Raw genomic sequence first — 26,830 nt, forward strand, 5'->3', positions numbered from 1 at the left:
GTACTAAAGCATGCCCATCAGAGCCGGTGACGTCACCGAACACACTGCCGGGCGGAAGCCTCAGCCCGGCAGTGTGTTATTGTAAACAAAAGAGCCCTTGCCCTGCGCGATCTAGCGCCGGGCAAGGGAGCGCATCGGAGCATGAGATGCTCTGATGCTAATTTTCTGGGGAAAATATGGGTATGTCCGGGTTCAGCTCTGAACCCCGACAACCCCTTTAACAGAATATAACCTGTAGATGGTTTGTTAGGTGCTAAACTCTTACCAATGTCATTTTTTATCTTATAGCCAAAATGACAAAAAAGGCTCATAAAACAGTCAAGCTATAAATACGTTTTCAAATACATTTCAAATAACTGCCTTTAATACACAGGAACACCAGTTTCTTATAACGACCCTTTAAATCTGTCTGCTTATGACAGCATGTAGCCTGTAAATGGACTTTACCCTCAAGGCTGCTGTAACACTCCCTGTGTCTACTGATGGATTTACAGGGAACGGGAGAGAATTGGCAAATAAGCAATGTGTCCTCTAGGAGTAGCAAATGCTCCTTCTGATACATAAAAAGAATGCTAAACATAGTAATTCTGGATTACAGAATTTTTTTAGGCAATTTCTCTGTTTAAACCTCTTCTCAAAAGACTCTCAGCTAGGGGAGGTTTAACCCGCTGCAGTCTCATGTAATGTAAAGACATGCCAGGTCTACCAGAGTGGGAGCCTTGTCTTATAGAGTGGGGGCCATAATACTAATAGGACATATGAATAGCAGTTGTATTTATAGGTGACATAATACAGAAACTAAAGTGATATCACATCAATAAACTTTGACCAAGTCAATTGCAAATCTTAAGTGCCACACATTTGTTTAACTATGGAGCCATAAAGCTGTGGATAACATCTACAGAACACCTAGCAAGCTCAGATATAAGCAAGCAATAAGTCACAGCGAGGCAATAAAAATGTCCTTAAAGAGGACCTTTCACCAGTTTTTACTTTATAAAAGAGATACCTCACACTGTAGCCCATGTTCCCTAGATGTGATATCGCTATTTTTTTCATGATATGCTCCTCCCTTCCGCCGCTGTGCCCCTCGTTCTGTTTAGGCGCCCTGTATGCTAACTAAAAGCATCGGAACAGAGAGGAGGAGACATCAGCTTTACTCAGTGAGCTTCTCTTCTATCTGGCTGTGGCGCTGTCCAATCTCAGCAGAGCGCGTCACAGCCATGGAGAAAAAACAGCTCACCTTCTCCCTGGCTGTGACGCACTCCGCTGTGATTGGACTGCGCCACAGCCAGATAGAAGACACGCCCACTGAGAAAAGCTGATGTCTCCTCCTCTCTGTTCCGATGCTATTCATTAGCATACAGGGCGCCTAAACAGAACGAGGGGCACAGAGGGGCAACAGAGGAGCATATCATGAAAAAAATAGCGATATGACATCTAGGGAACATGGGCCACAGTGTGAGGTATCTCTTTTATAAAGTAAAAACTGGTGAAAGGTCCTCTTTAACATTGGTGTCCATACAAAATGTTCAATCACACAAATCTCATATGACCAGAAATAATGTCGTCACAAAGTTTTATGATCCTAATTCACAATAAGGAACTAACATACCTATGAGAAATGGCAGAGCAGGAAACAGATCACATCTCTGGTTCAAGAATTCTTTTTCTCTTTCTTTGGTTTAAATTTTAGAAAAAAATGGAACCTTTACTTCAACATATTGGTGGTCATTTACTAAAGATCGGCGTTTCACACGGCAGTCTTCGTTAAAAAAACAACAAAAAAAAACGGAGTAAGATTCAACCAATGTATTAAGAGGCTCTTAATAAAATTGTCAAATCTTCTGCTGTGCCATTACTGAAATCTACTTGAGTCAGGAGTTGGAGTAAGTTTCTAGTGTAATGGGCACCAGTTTTCTGGTGCACGTTATTAAATGAGTTGGGCTGAAGAGTTCTTACCTGTGACCCGTCTTCTCCCGCCCACTTTATAGAAAACTTACAAGGGTGTTGGAAAAAGCTAAAAAGCTGAAAATTCTGTTGCAGACTGGCACTTGCTATAATAAATGAGCCCCAATGTGTATGATGAGTTGGTAGCCAGTAATGCCACCAACTGTTGCACCTTGCACCATATTTGTAGTCTGTTGGTTTATATCATGATGTGTTTGTGTAACACATGCTTTATCTCTTACGGAGTTTTTCACTGTTGGTGTGCTTTTTTTTGTTCCAGAACCCCCTCTTCCCCAGTGTTGCCGGACCTGCGGTTGCGAGTATACTTACTTGATCCCTGCCAGTGAGTTGCAACTCCATCTCTCCTCTGTCAAGCTTCGGTGTGGGAGGGAAAGACCACACCAAGCATAAGAGGGAAGGGGGGAACAGGGAATTAGGCCTGACAACTAGGGAAGGAAGATGGACACCTCCTAGTAAAACCCTAACCAAAATCCTGATTGACTACAAGTATGAACAGACCCCAGAGGTAGGTGTGTTCATACACAGGAAAACCTAGAGTCCTATATAGCCCTATAGGACCCTGGTACTAATGGTAGGAACGAGACTACCTGTTCCTCCAAAAGGTAGGTACAGAAGTCTCCTTCAGGCCTAATGCAAACAATAGGGAAATGCAACCCACAGTACCCAAACAAAATAAAAAAAGGGAAAGGAAGCACCAGGAACTCCACCAAGATCCACACACCAGCTATCCACACATAGCTATCCACACCGCACATCATTGTGGGAGAAGCAACAATAAATAAGGAAGGTTAAATGACCACATTAGCAACACTTGAGGCAAGGGGTGTGGCCATTACCAGAAACAATACAGACGCTTATTGATCCACAATGAAAACCTGTCAGATCAAACCACGTGTTGCCAGTCTCACTGATCTCCTGCCACCTGTCGCGGGAACGTCTGTGACATCCTCCTTGGGGGCCACAGATCCTGGGTGTCAATGACTGGCTGCAGAAGTGACTTGTCACCCATGTGTTCCCAGTTTCAAGAGTAATGCTTTAATCTATGGTTCCATCACTAGATTATTGTGAGCTTTTGGCCAACAGGGTCACAGTGTACCCCTTGTGTATACAATCATATTAGACCGACACTGACTTGTGGCTGCTATACTGTTTACAAAATTTGCTGTACCTGAAGATACTTGTATCATTGGGTCATGTCCTTGATCATTCACTCTACCACCAATATTAGTGGTAAATTCAGCGCTACATTCAACAAACGGTGCTTATTTAAAGAATATTCTAATCCACAATATTTATTTGAAATGAACCCAGAGCACTCCAAAGTACGTCAGATGCAAATAATGTGATACACAGTCACAGAAAGAAGTACAGTAAAGGCACAGGACAGGCAAAACATTCATGAAGCAACCACAGAAAAGCTGAAGAATCGGTCTATGATTATATACTGCATTACATCTCCTGTAATTGGACAAATTAATGTATGTGACTAAACAATAAAAGCATTTTATTTGCATCCTAACTTCTTTATGTCATGTGACATGGATTGCTCTCAAATTTACCACCAGCAGTAACAATGATGAAGTGTGGAAATCAAGCATTGTCTTCTACAGGACGCAGCAGCCATTTCCAAGCAGCAATCTGATCATGAATTCTTCAAGGAGTTTGAATATTAGCTCTTTCATGGGCACTAGGAAAGGATGATTGAACCGGTTCGGGATTCGGTCTGTTGTGAAAAATTTCTAATTCAGTCGAACCTGAATTTTTTGGGAGACGGAGAGAGTGGGGGAAGAGAGAGAAAAGGGGGAGAGAGAGACTTGTACAGAAATGTATGTTTCTTAAAAATATATATCAGTTGTCTAAGGGGTACTCTTTTTCATTAAGGAGAGCCCATGGTATGCAGAGTGAATGCACAGTATTGTAGACCAGGCTATACCCTTACTATGCCAAGTAGCCAAGCACATGTGCTTAGTATTGTAGTCCAGGTGATGCGTCTGGTATGCTGAGTACATGGATGCAGTATTGTAGACCAGGCAATGTCTATCTGGGTTTCTGGGAAAGATATATAAATTAGCTTTCCTAAACCTATCTGATGCCGACAGATGTTAGACATGATAATTTGCATTGTCTAGCCTACAATAGTCGTCATGTATATCAATTGGTCTCCACAATAGAAATAATAACCACCCAGAAGTTTCCACCTAAGGCCTTGCAACTAGAAATGTTATTCTCATCTCTCTCTCAGATTAAGGGCTTGTCTTGAAAGAACTAGTTGCAGATGTGAGACTGGCTTAACTATTTTTCTAGTTTTGCTACATAAGCTTGTTTAAACGGCACGAAAGCATCTCTGCCAATCTGCTGTACGAAAATAATGCAGCAATTATTACTGTTGTGTTTTCCTTACTGTTTACCTACTTGCTGTGCACTTTCAGTGGGACCACTCCTTCCTGTTTACCTGAGAATACATCAACAGTGAATCCACTTCAATGAAAGCCACTTCAATGCAAATTAGCTTGCCTGACAAAAGAAAAGAGGGAATATCCTATCTAATGCCAGAAGAATTTAGATATGTGATTTGCGATATACTCTTCCTAGAAACCAAGAGTAGTGTCACCAGACATACAATACTCATGTATATTTTTTGGTCTCCCTAATGATAAAGAGCACCCCATAGAGAACCCCACAAGGCAAGTCAACCAAGTAAGACAAATTTCTCTTGATACATTCTGGTTCTCTTGTTCTTCTAGAAAGAGAATTAGCTTGCATGTTTTATTGATATATGTATATGTTTTGTGGGATAGTCTAATTCTCTTGTGTCACTTTCAGTTGAATGTTACTTTGGAGGTCTCTCTGGTTCATGACTTTGAATCAAAACGGTGAAATAAAATTGATGAGAGTGTTGTCTGTTATTGCTTTGCAGGTGATATATGCTCATGTGAACAGTAGAGGGTTGTAATTATACCTACTTGCCGCTGTACTGCAAGTAGGTGAACAGTAAGAAGAACACAGCAGCAATAATACAAGTGCTACATTATTTTTATACAGAAAATTGGCAGAGATGCCTTCCTCCCTTTTAACCCTTTAGTGACCACCCATACATGTTTTTACGGCCGTCACTAAGGGGCCCTGGGCTGGAGCGCCACCTTTTTACGATCCTCAACCCCCCCCCCCCCAATGCCCTCAAGAAAGATGGCGGCGGCAGCCCAGCGCATGCACAGACTAAGCCGGCCGCTGCACGGGTTTTGAATTATGCCCCCAAATGTTTTATTAAAGGGCAGGAGCCCCCCCAGAAGTGAAGTAAAATAAATTATAAAAAATAATGGCGCAGGCCTTCAGCACAGTAACCAACAGGGACCATTATTATTGGTCCCTGATTATGTCGTCTCCATGATAACCCCATCATGGAAATCACATCCATTATATTTATTAAACACAGCCAGGACATGGGCTGTGCTCATCTCTCCCCACAATGCAGTTGTTCTGTGAGGAGAGAGAGAGAGAGAGAGAGAGAGAGAGAGAGATCAGACTTCTGTCTTGGCTGTGCGATTTACTGTGGAAAAAAATGAAAAATCTATTGATAAACTTGGTCACTAAGGGGTTAAACATGCTTATGTATCAAAGGAAGAAAAGTAATAAAGTCAGTATCACATCTGCAAGTAGTTCTTTCAGGACAAAGCAGATGAAAACAACATATCTACTTACATGCCTCTGGGTGGGTACTATTTCTATTTTGGAGACTAGTTGATACACATGAAAATTACTGTAGGCTAGATAATATTCCTCTGATATTCTGGGTAAAATATATGCAAATTATTATGTCTAACATCTGCTAGTGTCTGATAGGTTTAGGAAAGGTTTTGAATATATTTCCCAGCAACCCAGAGGGGCATCGCCTGTCCTACTTTACTGTGCACATGTGTAACAGGCACATCACCTGGTCTATAATACAGCGCAAGCGTACTCGGCGTACCATGGGCTCTCCATAATGAAAAAGTGTACCCCTTAGGCAACGCATATAAATTGTTGATATTGTTGAGAAACACACATTTCTGTACTAGGCTCTCTCTTTTGATTTGTGCCCAAACCGAATAAAAAAAAATAAAGAAATTAAGCAAACTTCAAATGAAACTTGTCTAGTTCGCTCATCTCTAGCACTATGCTTAACTTCTGTTGCTACAGACCAAGAGTCGTCAACGTCCGGCACTCCAGCTGTGGTGAGACTACAACTGCTAGCATGCTCCATTCACTTATAAGAGAGATCTGAGAACAGCCAAACAAGTGTGCATGCTGGGAGTCGTAGTTTCACCACAGCTGGAGTGCCGAAGGTTGATCGCTTCTATAGATATGTCAGAAGTTGTAAGTGGTGCCAAAGGTAAAATTGTCCTTTCATTTCACTTTGTTTTCAGTTGGCTCTCTTCCTACATATATGCAACAACACTACGACCATAGCAAAAGCATACAGTCAATGCCACAAAAATCCAATTACAGTCCAATTACAGTAAAGCTCTACATAACTGATACATATACATAGTTGGGGTTAATTAAAAAAAAAAAAAAAGAGCTAACTTACCAGAATGACCTTGGGGTTCAAATAAAAATTGATGTTATCCACCTTCAGAACTATGCAAATTTTAGTAAGACTTGAACCTATGACTTCATTGTTGTCTGCAGTGTACTTGTAAAACTGAAAAATTGCCTTCAAATTATTTCAGAGTCAAATGGTCCAAAACAAATAGTCCACAATTCATTGAAGAGAATTTGTCATACTAATCATGTAAAGGAAGTGTTATGATTGTTACATCCTCCCACATTAGGCCAAGATCTTCCAAAAATAATTCATTCTGAAATAAGACAGAAAAACAATAAAATATTTTTGTTGCTATTTTCATTAATTTCAGTTTTGCAGTGTATAGGTTAATAAACTGAGCACCTGTAAAATTGTTCGCAGCATACAACAAGCTTGCTTTAACATGGCCATGTTGTCTGGGATAAACTGTCTGTCTATGTGATGGGTATATTCCCTGTTGACCAAGCTCATTGCATCACAGTGATCTAAGATGCTGTGAGTTCAAGGATGCTTGTAGGTCTTCTCTCCCACTAAAATGATGCTGTGAAAACAGCAAAGCCAAGGTTGGGCTGGAACTCACAGCATCACAAATTACTATGGCAGCACAGTGGCTCAGTGGTTAGCACTGGTGCCTTGCAGCGCTGGGTCTTAGGTTCAAATCTGACAAAGGACAACATCAGCATGGAATTTGTATGTTCTACCCGTGTGTTTGCGTGCGATTCCTCCTGGTACTCTCACACTCCAAAGACATGCTGATAATGAACTTAGATTGTGAGCTCCATAGGGGACAGCTTGATGCTAATGTCTGTAAAGTGCTGCGGAATATAGTACCGCTATATAAGGGCATTAAATAAATAAAATAATGATGCCATGAGTTTGGCTCACAACAATGAGAGGATCCTAGCAATGGAATGTATAACACTATAGGGTTTTCCACTTTAAGAGATGTTCTATCCACCAGATAGGTTATCAATACCAGCTTGTAGAGGATCCAAAACCTGGCACCCCACTGATTAGCTGTTTGTGGCAGCTTTCACATAACTGTGGACGGAGTTGGGAACAGGAGACTCCATATAGTGGCCGCGCTAGTGTACTACAGCCCAGCTTCAATTTACTTCTGGAGGATAATAAGATAGTAGCACAACACTTATATCCCACAATCAGACTAAGAGCATACTGAGCATATTGAAATCCAAAGCATCACTGAGTTATACAAAATCAATTTTTTTGTTAAAATAAATGAGCATTTTTACCATAGAAAAAAACCATTAGAACCAAAAGTCAAAGTTACTTAAAAAGAAGTGGCGCACTTCTAGAGGACCCATCAGTCCTGATAGTAGGGCACAATTACCCAATTTCTACTCAACCCATTTTTTACATTTGGAAAGTGATTCAAGTATTCCTATAATAAAACCTCACTTTTATATACCATATACCTGGGTTTACGGAGAGTTATTTGGGAAGGGCTCCACTAGAGCTGCCCAATACCACTGATAGGAGATAGCAATATTTCACATAATAGTGGTGTAGAGCTATGTAGTATGCATTGTTAATGTGTAAATTGTATAATTATATTACTATTTAATGTTACATGGTAATAGGTACTAGGGATCGACCGATATTGATTTTTTAGAACCGATACCTATAATCTGGGAACTTTCAGGCCGATAGCCGATAATTTATCTTTCTTTTTCATTTATACTTAATATTTCTGTGTTTTTGTTTTATTTTAACTTTTTTTTTTTACAAACTTTTAGCCCCCATAGGGGCTAGAACCCTTGTCCTATTCACCCTGATAGAGATCTATCAGTGTGAATAGGACTTCACACTCTCCCTGCTGCTCTGTGCTTTGTGCACACAGCAGCAGGGAGCTGACTATGGCAGCCAGGGCTTCAATAGCGCCCTGGCTGCCAAGGTAACTGCTGGGGCTCCGATGGGAACTGCCACTGAGGAGGAGGAGGAGGGGGAGGGGGAGAGAGGATCCTGTGGCCACTGCCACCAATGATTAATACTGGGGGGCATGGGTGGGGGGCACACTGCGCCACCAATGTTTTTAATACTGGGGTTGGGGGGCGCACTGTGCCACCAATGAAGATAACCATCTCATTAATTCATATACAGGAGGCGGGAGCTTGCTGCAGAATCACATAGCTGGCTCCCGACCTCTATGAGCGGTAGCTGCGATCTGCGGCCGTTAACCCCTCAGGTGCCGCAGATCGCAGCTACTTGTCATAGAGGTTGGAAGCCGGCTATGCGATTCTGCAGCCAGCTCCCGCCTCCTGTATATAAATTAATGAGATAGTTATCTTCATTGGTGGCGCAGTGGCCACAGCCCCGCCCCTCCTCTTGTCCTCCCTCCTCTCATTGGTGGCAGCGGCACAGGGGGAGGGAGACACTGCTTCCTTCTCCCCTGTGCTGCTGAGGGAGCACGGATCTCGCTGACAGCAGCGCGATCCGTGTTCCCGATTCGGTATCGGAATATCGGCAAAATAGATGCCGATAACGTTCAAAATCCTGAATATCGGTCAATAATATCAGTAAAACCGATAATCGGTCGATCCCTAATAGGTACTGTAATTAGGAATTGAGCTATGCTGCTAGATTTCCCAGATCCCATGGAGAAATACAGACATCTCACAAGCAGAACTCCAGAATTCCATTTAACATGCATATTACACTAATGCCTAGGAGCTGCCATTTTACCAATTACAGCTTTGCCACCTCATGCCTTTATTGTTTACTGTACAAGTACAACAAAAGTCAAGATAGAAAAACAGGGGTATGCATCTGTATTGTATATTCTCTTCATTCACTCTTTCAGTAATGACTCAAAATCTTCCTTTTATTAACAGTCAGGGCCCACCTAGAAATAGTTAGTTCTGGCACCGAATTAAAGGGGTTGTCCCACGAAAAATATTCTACAGTATTCAAACCAGCACCAAGATGTGAATACTTTTGTAACTACTTGTAATTTTGCATAGCCACTGAGTTATTCAACAAAATAAATCTGTATCTGCTGTTTGTTTCTTTCTTATTTCTTTGTCCAGCTCACTGAGAAGGGTGCACATGCTCAGTTTCATTCTTAAACTGGTTTCTGAGCTGTTATAGGGAGAGAGCTGCAGCAGAATGGACACGTCCCCTTAGATGGAGCAGAAAAGACACTCCCCTGGAGCTGCCAGCTTGATATAAATCTAGCAGAGCAATGAATGGGGAGATTTCTGGATCCATGTGGGGTACAGGGCTGGTTCTAGCTTCGTTAGAAAGAGATTGGCATGTACTATATGATGTCTGATTTTCATTTTTAACATTCATCATGGGATAACCCCTTTAAAACACTACTGACAACAGGGGCAGCAGCAACAGACAAACCTGGCAGTTACCAGGACCAACTTTGCTGGGGGAGGAGAATGGTAGTGACAGATTGAAAAACATGGTCTACACCTGACAAGCAAGGGGTGGGTAAGACAGGGATAACAGGCCAAAGACCCAAATATACCAGGAATAATCCCTGGCTGACAGTGACTCCGGTGTATCCTCATTCCAAATGTCACTACAGTGTTACGATCACAACTCAGACTATAGAAAATCTTGCCAAACTTAACTTTAAATTCCTAATTAGAGTCAAACTCTACAAAGTAAACCAAACCTTGTGGCATGTTAAAGCAGGGAGAACAACCACCTTGTATTGATGGCTGTCAACAGTTTCAGCGTGATACTCCTCAATCTAAAGAGTTTATCCATCAGTGATTTCCAGTGTTGAGCCCAAAAGTGAGTAATGGAATAACAGAGGCAGGGACTCCATATGGCCTCCTTTGCTGGCTTAATTGAGTTTTCCATGCATTATACACTGCTCATATCAATGGTTATGACCACCTTGCAATCCAGTAGTGGAGGTCGTGCTTGTACCCTATAAGAAAAAGGCTCTATGCACACTCCCATGTTCCCGGTCACCAGAAAGGATGGCGCATTTTCCTATAATGCGCAAGCACTGCCACCACTGCTGGATTGTAAGGTGGTCATAACCATGGAAACAAGACGTGTATAATTTGATGGAAAAATTAATCAAGCCAGCAAAGGAGGCAATATGGAAAATCACAATACCGATAATACAAGGCACTTACTAATGTATCGGTATTGTGATTTTCCATATTGCCTCCTTTGCTGGCTTGATTAATTTTTCAATCAAATTATACACGTCTTGTTTCCATGGTTATGACCACCTTACAATCCAGCAGTGGTGGCAGTGCTTGCGCATTATAGGAAAATGCGCCAGCATTTCTGGTGACCGGGAACATGGGAGTGTGCATAGAGCCTTTTTCTTATAAGGTACAAGCACGACCACCACTACTGGATTGCAAGGTGGTCATAACCATTGATATGAGCAGTGTATAATGCATGGAAAACTCAATTAAGCCAGCAAAGGAGGCCATATGGCCAATCGCAATACATTAGTAAGTTCCTTGTATTAACTTTCTCTACATGATAAATGCCACTTGCTGAAGTGAGACAACCCCTTTAAGAATCATTCTAAGGCCTCATGCACACGACCGTATTTTTTGCGGTTCCGTTTTTTTCGTCCGTGGGTCTTCCTTGATTTTTGGAGGATCCACGGATCCAAACGGATCCGTCCTGAATTACAATGCAAGTCAATGGGGACGGATCCGTTTGACGTTGACACAATATGGTGCAATTTCAAACGGATCCGTCCCCCATTGACTTTCAATGTAAAGTCAGGAGTTAATATACCATAGGATCAGAGTTTTCTCCAATCCGATGGTATATTTTAACTTGAAGCGTCCCCATCACCATGGGAACGCCTCTATGTTAGAATATACTGTCTGATATGAGTTAGATCGTGAAACTGAAATCCGACAGTATATTCTAACACAGAGGCGTTCCCATGGTGATGGGGACGCTTCAGGTTAGAATATACTAAAAGAACTGTGTACATGACTGCCCCCTGCTGCCTGGCAGGTGCTGCCAGGCAGCAGGGGGCAGAACCCCCCCCCCTGTTTTTAACTCATTGGTGGCCAGTGCGGCCGGCCCCCCCCTCCCCCCTGTAGTTAACTCTTTGTTGTCCAGTGCGGCCGGGCCCCCCTCCCTCCCCTGTAGTTAACTCGTTGGTGGCCAGTGGACCCTCCCCCCTCCCTCCCCCTCCTAATTAAAATCTCCCCCCCTATCATTGGTGGCAGCGGAGAGTACCGATCGGAGTCCCAGTTTAATCACTGGGGCTCCGATCGGTAACCATGGCAACCAGGACGCTACTGCAGTCCCGGTTGCCATGGTTACTTAGTAATTTGTAGAAGCATTATACTTACCTGCGAGATGCGATGTCTGTGTCCGGCCGGGAGCTCCTCCTACTGGTAAGTGACAGGTCTGTACGGCGCATTGCTTAATGACCTGTCACTTGTCAGTAGGAGGAGCTCCCGGCCGGACACAGACATCGCAGCTCGCAGGTAAGTGAAAACTCAGCTCTGAAAAAGCTTTTATGCAGACGGATCTTCGGATCCGTCTGTATGAAAGTAACCTACGGACACTGATGCCAATCTTGTGTGCATCCATGTTCTTTCACGGACCCATTGACTTGAATGGGTCCGTGAACCGTTGTCCGTCAAAAAAATAGGACAGGTCATATTTTTTTTGACGGACAGGATACACGGATCACGGTCTCGGCTGCAAAACGGTGCATTTTCCGATTTTTCCACGGACCCATTGAAAGTCAATGGGTCCGTGAAAAAAAACAGAAAACGGCACAACGGCCACGGATGCACACAACGGTCGTGTGCATGAGGCCTAAGAATTACATTTTGATCTGCTGGACAACCCTGTTAATAAAAAAAAAATCTAAAATCAAATCAATATACAAAGCTCACTTAGAAACTAAACACGAAAACTTGTTGGTAATTATTTCTATTACAGATTTCAAATGTTCTACTACGATCTATTCAATTGCACATCAGGATCAGAAATCCGAATTAAAACATTGGGAAAAATTGAGTAGACTACAACAGGTCAATAAAATGATACTAAGATGGTAACTAATTTATGCCAACTATGAAAAACAACATTACAATAATATAATAATTCTTTTTTTTTTTTTTTTTTAGGTAGAACACAGATATTTCCCACAGTTCTTAGCCTAAAACAAATTGGGACACATTTACTATAGTGTCTGCACCTATTTTCATGAGTAAGGGTGGGTTCACATCACGATTCATGCCTCCATTTGATGTATACGTTAGAGATAAAATAGGATATAAAAAAAAATACCACGTTCTTGTATCCCGCAGAGTCTGGTAAAAAAAAAAAGTATACTCTATGGAAAACGGATGCCACTATGTGGCATTAGTTTGGGTTATCTGTTTAATTTTCAGACTTATTTATGTAGGCGCGACTTACTTTACACCTGATTGAGTCATAAAAACAGTCTAATTCCTACTGCCACTCCAAGGCAGGTCCACGAGATATGGTACAATGGCTCAGGACTTCGGCCACATCTCCAACAGGCATTAACAACAGTAGAAGTAATTTGTTACATAATATCTGACGATCTGTACCATCGAGTGAGTATTTTAAAAGAGTTTTCTTGGTTAAGGACACACCTAGAGGGGTCATGAGACCATTGTAGGAGTTGTCTAACTTCAGCTTCTGAGAATTGGATCTTTAAGTCTCTCTCCTAGGCCAGGACATAAGAAGGCTTTGCTGGGCTTCTGGATGTAAGTAACTTGTAGCTAAGAGATAATATGTGTCAAGGAGGACTCTGCAAAGAAAGTAAGCGTTCAAACCAATTGAGGTCTGTAGAATTTAAGAGGGATTGGAATGAGCTGCAGAAAAATGAGCATGGTGTAGTTTCGTCCAACCAGTGAATCGGTGAGTCATTTGCAGAGTAGGATTGGACGGAACTTAACCATCTCTGAGGAAACTCCCACTGGTATTTTAGGGCTCTTTCACACTTGCGTTGTTGGGTTCCGGCATAGAGTTCCGTCGTCGGGGCTCTATGCCGGAAGAATCCTGATCAGGATTATCCCAATGCATTCTGAATGGAGAGAAATCCGTTCAGGATGCATCAGGATGCCTTCAGTTCCGGAACGGAACATTTTTTGGCCGGAGAAAATACCGCAGCATGCTGCGCTTTTTGCTCCGGCCAAAAATCCTGAACACTTGCCGCAAGGCCGGATCCGGAATTAATGCCCATTGAAAGGCATTAATCCGGATCCGGCCTTAAGCTAAACGTCGTTTCGGCGCATTACCGGATCCGACGTTTAGCTTTTTCTGAATGGTTACCATGGCTTCCAGGACGCTAAAGTCCTGTTTGCCATGGTAAAGTGTAGTGGGGAGCGGGGGAGCAGTATACTTACCGTCCGTGCGGCTCCCGGGGCGCTTCAGAGTGACGTCAGGGCGCCCCACGTGCATGGATGACGTGTCGCATGGATCACGTCATCCATGTGCATGGGGAGCTCTGACGTCATTCTGGAGCGCCCCGGGAGCCGCACGGACTGTAAGTATACTGCTCCCCCGCTCCCCACTACTACTATGGCAGCCAGGACTTTAATAGCGTCCTGGGTGCCATAGTAACACTGAGCGCATTTTGAAGACGGATCCGTCTTCAAATGCTTTCAGTTCACTTGCGGTGTTACGGATCCGGCGGGCACCTCCGGCAAATGGAGTGCACGACGGATCCGGACAACGCAAGTGTGAAAGAGGCCTTAGACAATTAAGATCAAATCCCAGTCGAGTCAGAATGGTTTGGTTGAACACATAAGCGGATCAAGTGGGATGGCATCAATGGGGAGTAAGAGTTTCTGTGTACTTGAAGCTATTTTAAAGGGATTCTGTCACCTCTCATAACACAAATTCAGATTTTAAACCAGTCATGCTCCACAGCTTACCTTGAATCGGCTGTGCTGTTCTATATTGTAATCCGTCCAGTAGTTTTGCAGAAAAATGACTTTTATAATTATGCAAATTAACCCTGAAGGTGCCCAGAGGGGCGTTATGTTCCCCTTTGTGTGCCCAGTAACGCCCCTCTTACAGTGCCCAAAACGCCTTCCTCCAGAATCCCTAACCGCCCACAGCGTCTCATCCCTCTCCTCCCCCTCCCTGACGGCCGAGCGAAGTCTCGCGCAGACGCTGTACCCACTGAGGGCTGCGCCAGTGCGATCTGATGGAGACTGAGGGAAGAGCGAGCATCGGACGTCACTGGGCTCGGCGCATGCCCAGTGACGACGATGAAGCTCCTGCCCTCAGTCTCCAGCAAATCGCACTGGCGCAGCCCTCAGTGGGTACTGCGTCTGCGCGAGACTTCGCTCGGCCGTTAGGGAGGGGGAGGAGAGGGATGAGACGCTGTGGGCGGTTAGGGATTCTGGAGGAAGGCGTTTTGGGCACTGTAAGAGGGGCGTTACTGGGCACACAAAGGGCAACATAACACCTCTCTGGGCACCTTCAGGGTTAATTTGCATAATTATAAAAGTCGTTTTTCTGCAAAACTACTGGACGGATTACAATATAGAACAGCACAGCCGATTCAAGGTAAGCTGTGGAGCATGACTGGTTTAAAATCTGAATTTGTGTTATGAGAGGTGACAGAATCCCTTTAAGAAGACTCATTTTAAATGTGTCCAAGCCCTAAGAAGTGGATTATGGCATGGCCCGGGAGAGCTAGAGGCTAGTGGTCACCACAAAGCATGAACATCATCCGTGGTAAGCACTGTTCGTAGACTTTGAGAGCCTAAATGAGGAGTGTTAGGCAAGAGAATCTCCAATAAAAGGCAGAGGCGGGATGCATAATAGTACATTTGAACATCAGGAAGGCTGAAGCCACCTTGTCATGTGGGTAAAACCAAAGTATCGTAAGTGATCCTAGGGCTCAACCGTTTCCAGAGGAACCTAGACAAAAGCCTACGGGTAGAAACAAAGAAATGAGGGGGGAGAAAGATAGGGGCTTTAGTAAGTAGAGGAATTTTGGTTTTCAACAGATTGTCCCTCCCTATCCAAGACATCAAGGGAATGTCTAAGTTGTTCAGTTGGGATATCTTCTGAAGTAGAGGACCAAAGTTAAGTGGATAAATGTCTGAAATATCCTTAGAAAGCAACCAGACAACCAGATATGTAATATGAGTGTTTTGCCAGGAGAATGGGTATGAGCTTGACAATGTGCGACAGACTTCAGTTGCAGCATGTATCCCCCAAAGCTTCACATTTAGTAAGATTAATTTTAAAATTCCAAAGAGAACCAAACTCATCAAAGATCTGTATAATGGCTGGGAGGGCTCGTAGAGGATCGGTTAAAATAAATAAGAGTTCATCAGCAAATGCTGCAATATGATGGTCACTTTCCCTACCCACAGTACCGAGATACTGTGTTGCCTGATTGTTTACAACAGTGGCTCTAGCGCTAAAGCAAAAACAGAGGGAGAGAGAGGGCAACTAGATCTGTCCTATTAGTTATAGAAAATGACCATTTGCTTTCACTCACTAGTTTTGGTTGTGGAGGCGTAGTGAACTGCTTGCATTAGTAACATAGTAACATAGTACATAAGGCCGAAAAAAGACATTTGTCCATCCAGTTCGGCCTGTTATCCTGCAAGTTGATCCAGAGGAAGGCAAAAAACCCTGTGAGGTAGAAGCCAATTTTCTCCACTTTAGGGGAATAAAAAATTCCTTCCCGACTCCAATCATGCAATCAGAATAACTCCCTGGATCAACGACCCCTCTCTAGTAGCTATAGCCTGTAATATTATTAAGCTCCAGAAATACGTCCAGGCCCCTCTTGAATTCCTTTATTGTACTCACCATCACCACCTCCTCAGGCAGAGAGTTCCATAGTCTCACTGCTCTTACCGTAAAGAATCCTCTTCTATGTTTGTGTACAAACCTTCTTTCCTCCAGACGCAGAGGATGTCCCCTCGTCACAGTCACAGTCCTGGGGATAAATAGCTGATGGGATAGATCTCTGTACTGACCCCTGATATATTTATACATATTAATTAGGAATTAATTACTCTATAGGAATTGTCAATGCCCTCTCTCCCCCTCACAAACCCTACCTGTTCAGGATTAATCAAGGAAGATGGATATCATTGGGAAAGGGCATCCAGGACTCAATCTCCATAGGATCCACTTGCATTAGTGACCATAGCTGAGGCAGGTCTCCCGGCTTCCTGATATTGATTCGTTTCCATTCATCATGGTCTGGAGACCAAACAGGTATAGCCACTTATAAAGGAATTTCTTAAGAACTCTTGATGAACTACAGACATGAATACTGTCAAAATGGATATCTTGCCAAGGTTTTTATACCTTTTCCAAACCATACCTATTCACGTACCTAAAATTTCCTAGAGATCCAAAAGGCTCTCAGCAGGTTCATTTGGCATACCAGTAAACCTAGATTGAATAAAAGGGTCCTGATCAAGCATAAATCCCTAGGGGGGTTTGGACTACAGGATATTCACCTATATCATGAAGCGGCGGTACTTACTAGACTTTTAGATTGGAGACAAAGGTTTAAAGAAGCTTTGGGTCACTTTGGAACAATCTTTGTCGCCTCTCTCCCTTCAAGCCAAACCCTGGCTAAATATAACTGATAGACCCTCTCAGGAAGACTGCCCATTTCTTGTGAGACATGTCCTTGCGGTCTGGGAGGAATGGATCATTAAATCCGAAATTGCCTTCAGACCAGGACCCATGACCCCACTTCATGGGAATCCAGCGTTTACTCGGGGCATGACCCCATCCTCCTCTCTCATTAAAACCACACACAATGAATTACTGAGAATCAGGGATGTTCTGTCAGCGGGGACACTATCCTCATTTGAGAATTTACGCCAGAGCACCGCATTCAGCATGACTTCCTGGCTGGGATACGCTCAATTAAACTCCTTTTTTGGAACCACATTTTCCAGAGCAACAGTAAACCCACTGACAGGTTTTGATAGGTTATATCTGCAACAAGGCACAATTGAAGGTACTTTGTCCACACTATACCGAGTGCCCCTTGATCTACAAAGTGGAGAGAGGGCACCATTTTTCGATAGATGGGAATCTGATTTGCAGGCCCGGTTCACAGACGAGGAGGTGGAGAAGATGTGTATGTTCTCCCATGGAATATAACTGGCGTCGCAGGTCAAAGAAAAGAACTACAAAATTCTCTTGAGGTGGTACTACTGTCCTACTAAATTACATCTGATGTTCCCTACGGTTTCAAAAAAGTGCTGGAGATGCGAGAATGATAGGGGTTCTTTGTTACATATTTGGTGGAGCTGTCCGAAAATCCACTCTTTCTGGGAACGAATCTTGCAGATCTATGCCAAATACTCAAACAGGACGATCCCTAACACCCCACAACTTGCTCTACTATCCCTAATTCCTGGCTCTCTTGCCCAGGTAAAGAAAGGGGTTCTGCAACATTTCCGGTCAGCTGCGAGGATGGTTATCCCCAGACATTGGAAGTCCAGTTCTCCACCCACATTGCTTAAATGGACAAGAGAGTTAAGATTTATATTGCGCATGGAAGAGTTGATAGCAAATGAGCAAGAAAGATCTGACTCCTTTGCACGTAGTTGTGACCTCTTACTCCAGTTTTTGGACTCGCCGGAGTTTAATGACTTGATAGGAGCATGATGAGTTTTAGAAGCTCTCAGGATCTCTCACAGTATCTTTAGGTCAGGTCCCTTTGTATTAACATCTTTCATTGATGTCTTCTCCTTCCACCCCCCTCTTCCCCTCCTATATATCCCTTTATTTTCCTTCCCCATACTATTGTCATACTAGTTGGTGATGATTTTCAATGAGACAAACTTATAGCCACAAGGAATATGTTGAGATTGATAATTGGCTACACAGTCTATAATGCTTTCATGTTTATTGTCTAGCATGAATACAATGTTAACAAGATAATTTATATTTGTATTCCTTATTTGGTGAATGTATACACTCTTTATATGTGTTGCATTAATAACAACTATTCTTATTATTACTTTACACACTAAACCCTAACGGTCCTAGTGTAATGTATATGCATATCAAATGTCACTATTCATTTACTGAAATTGGTGATTTCAATAAATTCAGAGTAAACATAAAGGAATTTCTTGCTGTGTAGCAGATCCGTGAACGGCTTTATGATTCTGCGGTTCCTCAGGCTGGAGGGGACTAAGTCCTGGAAAAATTGCAGATACAGGTGATCTCTGGCAGCGATGAAATTAGCCATATCGTGTCCAGGTAGCTAAATAGGTCACAAACGATATCCGTGGAGGGGGGTGGGTTGCTTGGGGCCGGCTTTGGTTTGAGAGCCCTATGAGCTTGTTCTATAGTAATCTTAGCTGCCACAGATCCGCAAAGATGAGTGACAATACTTGTGAAACTTTCTCCCTGCCAGAAGACTCTGAGAGGCCCATTAGATCCGCAAAGATGAGTGACAATACTTCTGAAACTTTCTCCCTGTCAGAAGAATCTGGGAGGACGTGGATGCGAACATTTTTTCTCCTACTATTTTACTGGTCTTCCAAGTGTAGAAATCCCTGGTTAAGATGGGAATGATGTGACTCTAGTTGAAGTCGTACTGCTTCAGGTGTTCTGAAGCTACAACTCCCAGAGTGCTCCATTCACTTCTATGGGAGTTAGAACAGCCGAGCATGTTTGCATGCTGGGAGTTGTAGTTTCACAGCAGCTGGAGTGCCAAATGTTGCTGATCTCTGCTCTAAGGTTTCCACCTGACTTCCTGTCTGCTTGATGTCTGACCTAATTTTGGACATCTTTCAACTAAGGGCATCAGGGCTCTGGAAAGTGCCTTCTTCAGAGAGCTCTGAGAGATGGATTAAGCATTATAATAGTATTATTTGAATCAGCACACATTATATGGGGGAGTTATTACTACTGGGGGTATTATGGTGGGCTTTGTTACTATTGGGGGACTACGGAAAACGTGATTACTAGTAGGGGCACTATGGGGGCATTATTACTTCTGGGGCTCAAGGTCAGACATTATTACTATTGGGGGGACTATGCAATCAAAAGATAGGGGCACATCCAAAAATAAAAAAGAGTGCCGGCTCATGGTATGTAATGCACAATATGTCAAAGAAGAAAAAGAATACCGAAACAGGAGCCGCACATCTACAAAATTACAAATTTATTTAAGGAAACAGACACAACATAAAGTAAGTTAAAATCGTTGTATACAACAAATCTGGGCCATGTGAACCGTATGTCGGCACATGCCCATCTGGCTCACCACAAACTCATAGACAGACCCCCACATCCATAAGCATATAGCAATATAAAGTGCATGTAATCCATCAACAATAAATAAGACTCAAATACTTATCATAAAAATGGCATGATGGGGGGGCATGCGTGGTGGTCAGAAGAAACTATTGGGGGGACTGTTACCACATAGTGCACTCTGGCAAAGAATTATTACTATTATTGGGACTTTTGGGAGGACTGTTACAGTGGGGGGCACCCTGGCACAGTGTCAGCCTTGCACAATTATTTTTGGAGGACACTATGTTCATGGCACTTTAGGTGTCAGGGGCAGTATTTGCTGGGCACAGTTATATTTTAGGGCACTGTGTGCCAGTTATTATTGAAGGGGCACTATCTGTGTGGTACTAGTATTTTTAGAGGGATTATTTTTGCAGTATAGTATTGGGGAGCACAGTGGGCATAGTAGTAGGGGTGGCAGGATGTAGGAAGGAGGATGGAAAAGTAGGAAACTAAGATGTCTGTGTGTCAAACTCTGCAGAGACAAGGTTCGCTGAATGAAATCATGTCTGTCTGCTCTGAATGGAGAAGATAAGGAAAAGGGAACATCTACATCACTGGAGAGTGGAGACATCAATGGATGTAATAGGTATGTTGCGCTGTATTACCCTGTATGTTTTTAGAACTCTATATAATGTTTTCCAAGTATGCCTTTACCAGTAGGGCTGGAGGGAAGGGGTTAGGTTGAAAATTTGTCATGGGTGGCACACTCAGTTTTTGCCTCAGGCAGCAGAAGGGCTAGATGCCCCTCTGATTGCACACCTACTGCAGGTTTTGGGAACAGAGGCATGTTCCCCAGCCTCATGAACAGGCCTCTGTCTCAAAATCTTGCAATTTTAATTTTCTCTTTAGCCAAGACATATCTGTCTTTACACGTTTTTTTTGTTGGCTATTATGGTAAATCATTACCTTTATGAATATAGCACTTACAGGCGGTTTAATCGTCATTGTGTCAGCTATTCTATCAGGGGACACATCTAAGTTACAGCAATAAGGCGCAATAACCACAAAAAAGACTTGATGCAGTGAATTTAGCTGCGTTTGATCTGGGAAATGTGGCTTATTTCACATACTGTTTGCAACGGCCTCTATTTCGCTGAGTTATACATTCTAAGACCAAGTTATTGTAATGTGTAAGGAGGCTATTAACCTTTTAGAACTACAGGTGAAAAGTAAATGAGTTTTCTTTGTTGAAGATCTGCCTATTTAGAGGATAACTGCCACCTAGCCACTGTAAATGCATATTAAAAAATACTTTTTAATTGATTCATATAAGAACAGTTGACCAGGTACTGCAGTATTTCAAGGATAACTCTACTCATTACATAGGGTCTTCACCTCAGGGTCGATCATCCTTAAGGTGTTTTTCTGAACTTATGCTTTTTAATAGATATTCTCATGTAGCTGCTTACGGTAGTTCATGTACAGGCTTTTGTTTTTCAGTTTGGACTCTCCTGCCTGTTTTCACCATGTAAACAAGTCACCCTGGTTTGTTTCCATCCTGTATGTAGCACTTTCAGTTACTGTAACCAACCAAACCCATGATGTACTTCTCCTTCCTCTGCCACAGCTTCAGCACTACCACTACAAAACCCAGCTCGTTTACAGCTCTTCTCATCCAGCTAGCTACATAGACATTGTCCCCATCACTGCCCTGTTGCTGCTTTTACATGGACATAACATCACAGGAAACAAGAAAGAGCTGCATGGACATGGTCATGTGACCACAGCCCAGACTGGAAGATAGGAGCAATAAAAGGTAAAAAAATAAATAAAAAAATTACGACCTTCATAAACCCCTTAGTGTTCATCCTGTCTTCCACTGTAATGATCAAGCAATGTTTAGCATTTTTTCATCCTCGCGTTCCAAGCACTATAACTATTTTTTCGTTGATGTAGCTTGTTTTTTGTGAGACATGTTGTAGTTTTAATGGCATCATTTTGGGGTGCACATCACTCATTAATTAACTTTAATTAAGTCTTCCTGGGATGGAGCAGGGAAAAAACAGCAATACTACCATTCAGTTTTTACATTGTAAATTTTGCAACATACATTTTGAGGCATAATCCAAGGGCATCTGTCCTGACCTGTTACATGTGCACTTGGCAGCTGAAGGCATCTGTATTGGCCCATGTTCATATGTGCCTGCAGTGCTGAGAAAAATTATGTTTTAAGGGTACTTTCACACTTGCGTTGTTTGATTCCGGCAGGCAAACTGTATGCAAACGCATGTCATTTTTTCTGACTGATCAGGCATTTTTCAGACTGATCAGGCTCCTGATCAGTCTGAAAAATGCCTGATCAGTCAGAAAAATGCATTGCAATACCGGATCCATTTTTCCGGTGTCATCAGGCAAAACGGATCCGGTATTATTTTTTTTCTCATTTTTAAAGGTCTGCCGTATCCGGCACTAATACATTCCTATGGGAAAAAATGCCGGATCCGGCATTCAGGCAAGTCTTCAGTTTTTTTCGCCGGAGATAAAACCGTAGCATGCTACGGTTCTCTCTTTTGCCTGATCAGTCAAAATGACTGAACTGAAGACATCCTGATGCATCCTGAACGGATTACTCTCCATTTAGAATGCATGGGGACATGCCTGATCAGTTCTTTTCCGGTATAGAGCCCCTGTGACGGAGCTCTATGCCGGAAAAGAAAAACGCTAATGTGAAAGTAGCCTAATATATGTAAATGAGTCTTATAGGAGCAACAGGTCAGTTTCTGTTACACCTAAGGGCTCAGCTCTCTCTGAAACTGCCGCACCCCCTGCACTTTGATTGATAGGGCCAGGCAGTAAAAACATTATAACACCTGGACTTGTCAAAGTGAAGAAGGCGCGGCAGTTGCAGAGACAGCAGATCATCTAGGTGTAATGGCAAGAACCCCCATTGCTCCTAGAGGCTCATTTGCATATCTTAAAACATAATTTTTCACAGCAATGCAGGCACATATGAACATTGGAACAACCCAGATGCCTTCAGCTGCTGACAGATGCCCTTTCACAAGATAACTTTATTCTTTGAATCTGTACGATTACAGTGATACCAAGTATATATATATATATATATATATATATATATAATTATTATTTTTTTAAGTTTTACTAGTTTTGCTAAATAAAATCTCTTTAACAAACAAAAAAAGAATGTGTTTGTTTGCATCGCCGCATCCTAAGCCCAAAAACTTTTTATTTTTCCTTCTATGGATCTGTGTGAGAGCTTGCTTTTTGTGGAACAACTTGTAGTTTTCATTGGTCTCACTGATCAGTTTTTTTGGGGACGAATAAACAAAAAAACAAACAAAAAAAAAATCAATTCTGGAATTGCTTTTAGGCTTCTTTTTTTTATGGCATTCACCGTGTAGGATAAATTACGGATGCCCCAATACCAAATATGTGGAGGAAATTTTATTTTTGCAACTTTTTGTTTCAACTTAGAATGGTGCATTTTTTACGAAAATTTTACTTGACATTTCTTTTTGCTATTTATTAGTCCCACAAGAGGATTTTGACATGCAATCCTTTGACCTTTTCTATAATACACTTTGCCAACGTAGTACAGTGTATTATACTATTAGTAGTATAGTCACAGGCACTTTAAGGCTGCGCCTCTGGCACAGACTGAAAGGCATACACTGAAGACACAGGTGCCAATGCCGTGTACAGGCATTGGCACCCCGCAATCTCATTCACAGGATGCCAATTGCAGACAGAGGGAGCCCTCTCCCACTGAAACTTCTAAGATGCTGCAGCAGTTATTGACCACAGCATCTAAGAGATTAAGGCCTCTTTCACATGGGAGTGTCCGGATTAGGTCCGGATGCGTCCCAGTGCATTGCGGCAAACCCGCGCGAGTAGGAACGCAATTGCAGTCAGTTTTGACTGCGATTGTGTTTCGATGTTCAGTTTTTATCTGGGTACCACAGTCGGTTTTTTATCACGCGCGTGCAAAACACATTGCACCCGCGTGATAAAAAACCGACTGTGGTACCCAGACCCGAACTTCTTTACAGAAGTTCAGGTTTTGGTTAGTTGTAGTGTAGATTGTATTATTTCCCTTTATAACATAGTTATAAGGGAAAATAATAGCATTCTGCATACAGAATGCATAGTACAATAGGGCTGGATGGGTTAAAAAAAAATATATTTTTTAACTCACCTTAATCCACTTGTTCGCGCAGCCGGCATCTCTTCTGTCTTGAACTGTGAGCAATAGGACCTTTGATGACGTCACTGCGTTCATCACATGGTCCATCACATGATCCATCACCATGGTGATGGATCATGTGATGAGCGTAGGGACGTCATCAAAGGTCCTATTGCTCACAGTTAAAGACAGAAGAGATGCCGGCTGCGAGAACAAGTGGATTAAGGCGAGCTAAATTTTTTTGATTTTTTTTTTTAACCCCTCCAGCCCTATTTTACTTCGCATTCTGTATTCAGAATGCTATTATTTTCCCTTATAACCATGTTATAAGGGAAAATAATAATGATCGAGTCCCCATCCCGATCGTCTCCTAGCAACCGTGCGTGAAAATCGCACCGCATGCGATTTTCACGCAACCCCATTAATTTCTATGGGGCCTGCGTTACGTGAAAAATGCACAAAAAGGAGCATGCTGCGATTTTCACACAACGCACAAGTGATGCGTGAAAATCACAGCTCGTGTGCACAGCCCCATAGAAATAAATGGGTCAGGATTCAGTGCGGGTGCAATGCGTTCAATTCACGCATCGCATCCGCACGGAATACTCGCCCATGTGAAAGGGGCCTAAACGGCTGGGATTAGCTCTTCCAGGCCAATACAGCACGGCTGCCGAGCTCCTGCTCTCCTCTACATGGGAGACTCCTGCAGTGCTTAGATCAGGCTGCTGTAAAAGTGCGGCAGCCCAACCTACGGCCCTGCAAAAATGCATATTAGGGTTAAAGCATGCTGATGCAAACCAGAAAACCTCTTTAAAGGCCTAATGTGTATGGGGTGCTCTCCACTCTCCTCTGACAGATTATGTCAAGGGAGAGAGGGATTGTGCTGAATTTTTTTTTTTAGCCTAACCTTTTGGATCTCTCTATATGAGCGAGACGTGTCTGGCAGTGGCTTTTATCACGCTCCCCTTTGGCAACACATACACGCTGTGCAAAACTAAGATTGTAAGTGTATGGGGGGAATCGGGAGACATACCTGTCAGCTAAACGAAAAGATACGGAATGTGTGTGGCCACCTTTACCTTCCAGTGATATCTGAATGAAGATACCAGTGATCAGCACTCTCACCATCCATTTATAAAATATTACCGTATTTTTCGCCCCATAAGGCAAATTTTCCCCCCAAAAGTGGGGGGAAATGTCCCTGCATCTTATGGGGTGAATACTAATGAGCGCTTCCATTATGGAAGCGCTCATTAGTACCGGAGGACCGGGAAGCGGTGCAAAAGATAATCATGCTGGAGCTGAGGAGTGGTGGCATCTGGAGCAGGAGAGGCAAGTGTTTTTTTATTTTATGTTCTCTGTGGCATGGGGGCTGATATGGGGGCGGATGAGAGGCATAGGGGCTGATATGGGGGCTGATGAGAGGCATGGAGGCTGATATGAGGGCTGATGAGAGGCATGGGGGCTGATATGAGGCAATGGGGCTGATGAGTCATGAGGCTCTATTTTGAGGTCTGTTTGGGGGTCATTCACATTGGGGTCTGAGCTGAGGTCTGATTGGGGGTCTGAGCTGAGGTCTTATTGGGGTCTTATTAACATTGGGGGTCTTGCTGGGGCTGTCAGCAAAGGTCTGATTAAGATTGGTGGTCTGACCTGAGTTCGAATGAAAAATATTTTTTTCTTATTGTCCTCCTCTAAAACCTAGGTGTGTCTTATGGGCCGGTGTGTCTTCTAAGGCGAAAAAATATGTTAAATCAATGTGCCACGAACATAAATTTATAGGAATATCCTTTAAAGAGTGAAGCTGGCCAGAACAACATATCCAAATGCAATAGACTGTTTCTTCAGCGCAGCACAAAAATGCAGAACTTCCAAAAAGGAAGCAAAATCATTAGTCTCTAACTGGGACAATGTCCTCAAAAATAAAAATGCAGCCACAAAATAGGATACTTTTAAAAGCATCCTAAACTCTAATTGTGAAAGGTATATAGAGTATCTCACAAAAATGAGTACACCCCTCACATTTTTGTAAATATCTTATTATATCTTTTCATGGGACAACACTGAAGATCTGACATTTTAATACAATGTACAGTAGTCAGTGAACAGCTTGGTGTGCCCTCAAAATAACTCAACACACATCCATTAATGTCTAAACCACTGGCAACAAAAGTAAATACACACCTAAGTGAATATGGCTAAATTGTGCCCAATAATTTGTGTGGCCATCATTATTTTCCAGTACTGCCTTAACTCTCTTGGGCATGGAGTTCACTAGAGCTTCACAGGTTGCCACTGGAATCCTTTCCCACTCCTCCATGAAATCATGGAGCTGGTGGATGTTAGATACCTTGGCTCCTCCACCTTCCGTTTTAGGATGCCCACAGATGCTCAATAGGATTAACCCTTTAAGGACCGGGCTCATTTTCACGTTCAAGACCAGGCCATTTTTTGCAAATCTGACCAGTGTCACTTTATGTGGTGATGACTTTAAAACGCTTTGACTTATCCAGGCCATTCTGAGATAGTTTTTTCGTCACATATTGTACTTCAGGACACTGGTAAAATGGAGTAAAAAAAAATCATTTTCATTTATAAAAAAAAATACCAAATTTGCCCAAAATTTGGAAAAATTTGCAAATTTCCAAGTTTCAATTTCTCCACTTCTATAATACATATTAATACCTACGAAAATAGTTATTACTTTACATTTCCCATATGTCTTCTTCATGTTACGATCATTTTGGGAATGACATTTTATTTTTGGGGGACGTTACAAGGCTTAGAAGTGTAAAAGTAAATCTTGAAATTTCTAAGAAATTTTAAAAAACCAACTTTTTAAAGGACCAGTTCAGGTCTGAAGTCACTTTGTGAAGATTACA

General features: G+C 42.6%; 1 protein-coding gene across 3 annotated transcripts in view; it reads right to left on the minus strand.

Moving 5' to 3' along the window:
- Nucleotides 1–26,830, minus strand: part of ATP10B (ATPase phospholipid transporting 10B (putative)) — a 500,197-nt gene that overhangs the window by 176,902 nt on the left and 296,465 nt on the right. For all 3 annotated transcript variants that reach the window (XM_040441995.1, XM_040441996.1, XM_040441994.1), the window contains one exon: nucleotides 6,539–6,809. The gene's annotated coding sequence lies outside the window, so the exon portion shown is untranslated. The remainder of the gene's footprint in view (nucleotides 1–6,538; nucleotides 6,810–26,830) is intronic.

The sequence above is a fragment of the Bufo bufo genome, chromosome 1 (assembly GCF_905171765.1).
Source record: "Bufo bufo chromosome 1, aBufBuf1.1, whole genome shotgun sequence".
In the NCBI taxonomy this organism is placed as follows: Eukaryota; Metazoa; Chordata; class Amphibia; order Anura; family Bufonidae; genus Bufo; species Bufo bufo.